Source organism: Cupressus sempervirens, chromosome 7 (assembly GCF_028749045.1).
Source record: "Cupressus sempervirens isolate cs-2001-9-10 chromosome 7, ASM2874904v1, whole genome shotgun sequence".
NCBI lineage: Eukaryota > Viridiplantae > Streptophyta > Pinopsida > Cupressales > Cupressaceae > Cupressus > Cupressus sempervirens.
In genome coordinates this window covers 390,856,767-390,865,748 of record NC_143124.1, presented here as the reverse complement: position 1 = coordinate 390,865,748, position 8,982 = coordinate 390,856,767, and the positions used below count along the sequence as shown (strand labels likewise).

The 8,982-nt window shown below is 29.4% G+C and overlaps 1 pseudogene across 1 annotated transcript; it reads right to left on the bottom strand.

The window, feature by feature from the left end:
* Positions 1-4,571: 4,571 nt before the first annotated feature.
* Positions 4,572-6,296, bottom strand: LOC149547152 (berberine bridge enzyme-like D-2 pseudogene; annotated as a pseudogene). The gene has a single exon (XR_016353836.1). The product of XR_016353836.1 is annotated as a berberine bridge enzyme-like D-2 pseudogene (transcript).
* Between the last annotated feature and the right edge of the window lie 2,686 nt (positions 6,297-8,982).

The following is an 8,982-nucleotide window of genomic DNA, read 5'->3' as shown; positions in this document are numbered from 1 at the left end:
GAATCTAATCATACCTCTCAATAAGCATCATCTTATTCCCATCCTTAGCATGTACAAGCACTCAAGGCATGGACAAGCAAAAATCTCTAACCTATATTTTTAATGTATGTCAAGGAAAGTGCTAGGAAAGATATTTTTATTAGTGTGTTATCACTTGTTGCACAACTTACAATGAGTTACCATGGTAGCCACTTTGGGCCCTAGCCCCCATTGCAAGCCACTCTCATAGATATGCACCTAGACTACCTTCCTAAAAATTACAAACCACCACAGTGTCCCATACCATAAAAGTAATATCGATCAAATTTGGTTCCATAACAGGAAATCACCAAAAATAAAATTTGTTCTCAAAATCCAAGTTCTCATAAATGCTCAATAGCATAAAGCTCATAAAACATGAATCTTAATTTAAATATAAAGTTCATTATGACATCCAGTCAAATAATCATAAAATAAATCTCAAAAATGCCTCTAGTGCACATCCTAACTTGGCCAACTAAACAACCCACAAAGAAAAACTATCAAGAAAATAAACATCACAAGACTATTAGTAGAATATTAGAAAACACATAGTTTTCAGCCACATGATTTAATTCCGTCAATTTCTTTTATTTAGTTTGGGTCATAAGGATGTGTTTAGAAATAAAGTAAGAATATACATGTTAATTTGAATTGTTGTGCTAATATACATATTTAAAATAATAAGTACTTAAATATCCAATTTTTTTGCATATAAAATATTATAAAATATTATCATGTTATTTATTTAAATAATCTTAAACTATAAATGATTTAATTAATAACATAAATGTATATTATTAGATTAAATACTAATATCAATTTTATTTCTAGAATATTAATTTGACTTCTATTTAAGTCCAATATTAACATTTAATTTTCTTTTAATTCATAATGCAACTAGAGATGAAATTATAAATTTAATTAAATTATTTATAATTTCTCTCATAAAATCAAATAGTTATTAACTAAAAGATTACAAAGTGAACTCTACCACAACTTCTCTTAAAATAAAATTATAAATATTTATTTTTAATTTTTAATTTTTTAAAAAAAAATTAGATCTAAAAATTAAATTATATATTGATAAAATAAAAATAAATATGCAATTAGTATTTACACATGTCTTCGATCTCTTAAATCATGCAACCATACTATACTTAGTTTTCTATTTTTAGCATATTTATTTTCACATGGATGTTACCATATTATACTTAGTTTTCTATTTTTAGCATATTTGTTTTCAAATGCATGCAACCATACTATACTTAGTTTCTATTTTTAGCATATTTGTTTTCACATGCATGCAACCATACTATACTTAGTTTTTATTTTTAGCATATTTGTTTTCACATACATGTAACTATACTATACTTAGCTACAACATGTTTTCCTCTCAATTAATCTTTTACTTTCCAAATAAATATTGCAATTAAATTATTTTAGATGAAAGAAGAATATTCATCTATATTTTGAAAATTCATGATAATCACATAGTTCTAATGACAAATTTCAAGTTGAAACCTAACTATTCAATTTGTTGTTTTCTTCCTATTTTCTATAATCAATTTTTTTTCCTATATTAGAAACAGTTTCAAAAGAATATAGTCATAATATATTTTTATAGTTTTTCATACTCAAGTTTTCTTGATCAATAAGCTTTTTCTTTTCAAAATCTACAACATAATTCTTTATCCAAACATCAATATAACTTAAATTAATAAGCAATATGCAAACACTCAGGAGGACACAAAGTAGATAGATCTTTAAATAAAATTCTAAAATGGGTTTTCAAACCCTACCTCAAAGCAAACATTTGAGACAATCTGTGAACACATGCAAATCCAGACCTCCTAAAACATTCAACAATTATTCTGATCCAATTCTAAATTTTGCTCCCCAAAACCTTTGTGTGTAGAAATGAGCTACAATCTCTTAATAAAGAGTTTAACTCTACCTAGGGTTTCTATTTTTTGAACATGCAAATGTCTCTCCTTAAAATAAAATTTTATTATTTAATCCTTTCATGCACACTTAAAGAATTTTTAATAAAAATATCCTTTTCTTTTCTTTTCCTCCACTTTATTAATCAGTGCAAGCACTGATTAAAGTGTAGTTGATTATTTAAATTAATAATTATAATTAAAGCTCATTGTTTAAATGCAACTCTAATTTAATTATTATTAAATAAATAATTATAATAAAGAAATATTAAATCTTTAATATTTTAATATTTTAACTCTCTTTTTTGTCTAACAACTTAAATTAAATATTTTAAACTGAAGCACACATTTAATTAATTTATAATTAATTAAATATCATCATGTTCTAATTTCTCTTTAACCAATTTTTTTTAATTTAGACTCCTAAAGTAAGATTTTTAAAATAAAGCACATATTTAATTAGTCTTTTTAATTAATTAAATAGTCTCATACTTTAATATTTCTTTTTAATTAAATAATATTTAATAATTCTCAATATTATATGACTAACTAAAATATTATAATTAAATATTTTACCAAATAAATCACAAAAAAATCCACATAAAAGCAACACTACCAAAATAGACTGAAACTCAAAATCAAACAACATAGGCAAACATAAATTCATAGGTTTAAAAAGGTTGGAAATTCAAATACATGTCCTTCATCTTAGGACAAGTAATTAGGCTATGGCTAGGATTGAATATAAACATTATCTTCCCATTCTTACTGTTGAGTTATTGTAATAAGGCATGCTCATCCTGGCAATTCTGGGAAGTCAATGCCCAATACCTACATTCTACTTAAAAGATGAACATGTACATGTATATAAGTATATCTAAACTAAATAGGCGATGGCAGGGAGTGGTACATCATGTAGATCCTGACTAGCAAGTGACTATGACTCCCTCCCTTAACGACATCAAACACAACAAATAGAATGATAAAAAAGACACATGCAACATACACATTCAAGTATGGAATAAGTACCATAATAATTATAAGTAAACATCAAATGCTCAATAAAATAATGTATTATTATGAATGTGAAGTAATCATCATTAAAGCATCACTAATGCACTAGTAATAATAATAATTAAACAACACATGAAATATAGTCAACTAAGTAATTATTTAAAGATATACATGTAATCCAAGTCATGAAATTATTTCATAATTATAAATTCAATACCCTAAACTAACACATGCATGAAATAAGCATAAAATGAGTTTGGAAAATATAATGGAAAAGAAAACTATAGGTGGGCACTACACAATAATCTAGTACCTTAAGTATATTAACAAGAATTTCTTTAATTATCATTAAACAATTCTACTTTTTACATTGACCTATGGACATGAGGTTAATTATTTGACAAAAACAAATAGAAATAAAAAAACCATTTGAAAAATATCTTTTATCTTTTGATGTGTTTCCCTATGGTTGGAATTTTCAAACTCAAAAATCTCATGAATGAATAAAATCTAACTACTCAATTAAATGTCAATTATATATTTTACAATATTAGATTAAACTTTTTAGTAAAATTAGATGTAAATTATCTACCTTTGGTAATTTTTTAAAATATGCCCTAATTCATTTTTTTAAAATAAGGCAATAAAGAAAATTTGGGAAAAATATGCATGATTGCAATTGAAGTTTAACTTTTATTATTGTGTTTAATATTATGGTAGCTTCCAATAATGATTTTCTTTCACTCCCATATTATTGTTTGAATTTTTTTAATAAAAATTATATTATATTCAACAATTTAATATTTTTAAATGTGAAAGTTCTTTATTTCTTTTATGAATTATAGAATTAAAGTAAAAAATGGTATATTAAATAGTGATAGATTTATTTAGATTATAATTTTGAGTTTATATGACTATTATTATTCTATTTTTATGTTCATATAGATAAATATAACTTAAATTTGAAATTGTGCTTCCAAAAAAAATTATGTATTTTTTAAATCCCAACAATTTTTAATTTCATTTTTCAAAAACTAAAATCATATTTCTAACATCTATTATTCTAAAGTTAAATTTAGGAAGTTATCTACCAGTTTTTTTGTTTGTTAGGAATTCAGTTAGCATTGTTTTATTTGTGTTATTTTTTTAAACTCGTTAGAATTAAAGTCTTTTATTTGGGTGAAGATGGTGACAATAAACTTAAAAATTATGTATTCACTATTTATTTTCCTATTTTTAGAAGCCCTCTTATACAAATTTTTATTTGATAAATAATTTTTACCCTTATTTAAATTTTTCCTAATTTTTTATGATAATAAATTCCATATTTCAGTATTCTTTATAAGTAGACAGCATTATATAATTTTTATGCTTTCATTTTTTTTTATTAGAATTACAAATTCAAATAATTATAAAAATTTAGCTAGCATGTCTATAATACATCTAAATTTTATTTAAAAAAAAATTTAAACATTTATTGGATACTTTTCCAATAAGATATCTTTCCATCTATAATTTTTTTAGAAAGAATTCTCTACCAATTTAATAGAGAACCAAAACTTAGATATTTAGGTTCCTTAACCTGTAGAGGATCACTTCAACAAATGGAATTCAATGTATTATTGAAAGAATGAAGAAGTAGGAAGGTTAAAGCCATTGACAATGGATTACAGATGGCTGCTAATTGTTCAAGACTACGATAGCACTGAAGAGCGCCTTATTATGACAATACTAATAAACAAAATAACCACTAATATGCGAGAGGAGGAATGCTCTGAGAATTTCTGAAGTAGTTTTTGGGATCCACCTGAGTTTTCGCCTTGACAAGCCTATCATAGTTGTGGTGGAAATACTTATCGCCCCAAGCCCTCGCCTGTTCAACAGAAGCACTCCCATTGAAGGTGCTACCCAGATCAAGATCCAGATAATTCACATACGCAGCCCTTGGTGAATGGGACACGTAGGGCTCCATGTATCTGTAAAGCTTCCTCATCCATTCAATGTAGTGATCATCATCACTTTTGCTCGTCCATGTGACCTTATACTGAATATCAAACAATGTCCCATTCCGCTGAGGAAAAGGTAACGCAGTCGCTGGAATCCTGTTCATGATTCCTCCAAGAGGAGAGAAAATGGCGTATGCGCTCACCTCCTCTTCCATAATAGACCACAGCCCTCTCAGAGCAGGTTTCGGCAACGGCGTTTTCCCAAAATCTGACTTAATCTTGAAGAAAACTTTGTTCGTATAATATCGGTTTGTCAATTGGCTCACGTTGGTGCTATCAAAGTTCCCAATTGTCTCCACCCATTTCATTTCCTTACAATCTGAAGCCACCATCCCTAGCTCGGGGAAAATCTTCCCCATTTTTTTCAGCAGCTCGGGCTGACGTCCCAGGTATATTCCTTGAAACGACGCTCTGATGGTTGTGCTGTTGTTCACTTCTATCCCGAAGTACTGCACTCGCATAAAGATATCTTCTTCCATTGAAGGACCAACATATTGCCATCTATGAATAGCATCCGTGACATTATCGGTGCCCGTTTTTAACACAGTGAAAGCTGTTAAAATGGTGGGCACGCTCACCAGCTGCAGTTTCCAGGCATACACAACTCCCCAGCTTCCGCCGCCGCCGCTTCTCAGAGCCCAAAAGACGTCCTCACCCATGCTCTTCTTGTCCATCACTTTCACTGACGCATTTATCAGCAGGGCATCCAACACATTATCAGCCGCCAACCCATATTTTCTCGACAGGAAGCTCAGCCCTCCGCCGGCAATATGACAGCCGGATCCGACCGTGTGGCAAACTCCAGCAGGGAAAGCGAGGTTGGGCGACTTGTTTGCAATGGCAGAATAGACTTCGCCCAACGTTGCACCGGCCTCCACCCACGCCGTCTTTGCTTTCACGTCCACTGTGATTTTGTTTAGTTTCAGCAAATCGATGAGAATGAATGGAACGTCGGAAGTGTAGGAGAGCCCCTCGTAGCTGTGTCCTCCACTTCGAACACGAATCTCCCACCCGTTTTCTATGCCGCACAGAACTGATTTCACCAATTGGCTTTGGCTCTCAGGAACAATGATAACGTAAGGTCTTGGCGTCTCAGCCTCCGTGAATCGAAGATTTTGGGCGGAGAAATTCAGGAGAGAGTAAAATTCAGAAGCGGAGGAGGAGATGGTCGTAAGGTTTTTTAGGCCGCTTGCATGCAAGCACGAAAATAATCCTTCGCCATCTCCGCTTTTGGCTAATGTAGCGAAAGTGAAAGTGCTGCAGGCTACGACAACCAGAGTCAGAAGCAAATAAAACTTTGCCATATTTTCAAGCACCAATGTTATGTTGGAATGTGATTCAAACTTCTGCAATTTATAGGCAACAGTTCGGTGGTCTCGCGTTACAAATGTGACCAATTCTAAACCTAATCCTGCCGATAAGCTTGTACCACCATCGTTGATTTTGACTTTGGAATTCGATTACAATCCGCCAACTCTGGAATTATTGTTTTGTGTAGAGGTGATAAAGATGCTTTGACTTATTGTTTGGCATGCTATTGTTAAAACCACGATCACAATGACATCAATGCTTCAATTCTTACAGATTCGTTTCAAATGTTGTGACTAACTATCTTTGCCAGCAGCATTACGTGATCGTTGTGGTGGTATTCTATCTTTATTATGATTATTATTTTAGAATGGTCCAATGCCATCTTACTAAATATATCTATTAAAAACTATTATTAATAATAAAATATCTTAAAATTAAAAAAGATGAATTTTATAAAACATTGGTTATTATATATAATTTTTGTATATTCATTTTAAATAAAAAGTTTAAATCTTATAATTTAATTATTTTAGGAGAATTAGAATTAGATTTCTAATTTTATCTTCATTTAAGTTCAAATAGTTCAAATAGAATTGAAAATTATTTTGTCTGATATTTTCTATATGATCTTTTACTTTACATCTTCTTTTTCTTATAGTTTGAAGCCCTCTTTGCAGGTGTCATCTATTGAGCACATAGAGTCCTTTTAGTTCCTCTCTAAAAATAGACATAATTCCAATGCCATTATTTTTTATCAATCTATCACTGTATTTGTGGTAGGAGCAATTTTGATGGTCCTAATTTTGAATCCTCAGCTTCAACCAGTCTTATCATTCTAATACTAAGAGTAATCATAATGGTAAGAGAATCATGAGTTTCTCTAAAGAGTTGTTATTAATAGATACAAAATATTTTTAGAAAAGTAGTTTTAATACTAATAATTAGATATTGAGGCACCTGCTTATGGACTAAAATCTCTTCAGCTAATGGCTAAGGGCATAGGAGTATCTATTCTTCAAAATCGACTTGAAATATAGTATCAGAAACTTACAATCATCTAGATTTTATCCCTTAGATTTAATTTAAAAACTTCCATATATTAAATCTATAAAAGCACTACTACTAAATACTTACTTTTAAAAATAATATTATTAGAAATGAGAAAAAAGTCACATAATTTTTTTCTCAAATAAAATAGATCCAAACAACTAAAAGCTGGTCAAACTTTTAATGATGCGACTATCCTCCATTCGAAGTGTACAATTGACCAATTTTCAACAAATCAAAAATATCAATAATCTGCATAGTTTGTATTCGAATCCCAATTTTTAACCCGATAGAATGCTAAGTTCTCTTCACTTTTCTAACTGACTATTCTTCTTAAATGTTTAAAAAAATTGACTTATTTACCTGAGAAAAAAGGGTTCATAAGTGGCATGAAAGTATGAGATGGACGATTCCTTGGCAAAGATTGATGGAATTACACATGTAAACAATATAATTTTTGGTAATGCGAATGAGAATGCAATACGAACCTATTCTACATTTTCATTTTGTCCAAAATGGCGACAACGTACTAGTTCTCATAACCAGAACGAATTGTAGACTATATTGGAAACATTGTTAACTTGCGCGCCATTTGGTAAATATTCAAAAGGCACTAGCTCATTTAAACAATACAACACAATTTGAACTCTGTTATATATATCACACTGAAATCGTCAGAGCTATTCCCATTGAATAAATTGCATCATACGCACTTCCGAATCAACCCGCATGCTCATGAAGGATTTGTCGTTACCATACAGGCGTGTACGTAAGAGGGAAGATTAATTTAAAACGTTAAGATAAGATAGAAAGATGATTCCCCACCTTAATTTAAAACATTAAAATAAGAAACTCAAAATCGAAACGACTTGTTAAACCAATGTAGCCCTAAATTCTTGAATTTATAGACATCCTTTTGGATTTCTGTTAACAAGTTTGACAAATTCATTTCAATTTGTGGATATTGACTTTGAAGTTACAGTAGAATCCGTAAATTTTAATGTATTATATTTGTTAACGAATAAGGTAATAAGTATACTTTATTTTTTAAGTTTGTAGAATGTCCTCCTTTCCACAGTGTAGTTGAGAACAGAATTTTACAATCTAGAACCTCAAACCTAACATTCTTGAATTATGATATATAATAATATAATTTCTTAATCATAAGACACTCAAATGGCTGACTTCTACTGCTATGAGTTTTCACATCTTGCAAGTAACCATCAGATTGCGGGTCAACGTTCTTATTAAATCATATATACAATATACAATGCTGACTTTTATAGTTATGAAGAATAATTATATTAACTGGATCATGAAAATATTTGAATCATGATATATAATAATATAATTCCCTTAACCATAAATGCATTCAAATGGATGACTTCTACTGCTACGAGTCTCCACATTTTTGAATTAGATAAATTTCATTATTTTTAAATTATCGATGCTAGAATTCTAGTATTAATTTGTTAACATTCTTTCTTGAAAGATATCTTATTTTAAATTTAAATTAATATTTCATTGTATAAAAATTATCTAATTTTACATTCAAATCATATAAATATTTACTTTAAATAAACAATATACTTATTTTAAAATGTTACAATAAAAAATTGTTCATCATTTCTATACACTCAATA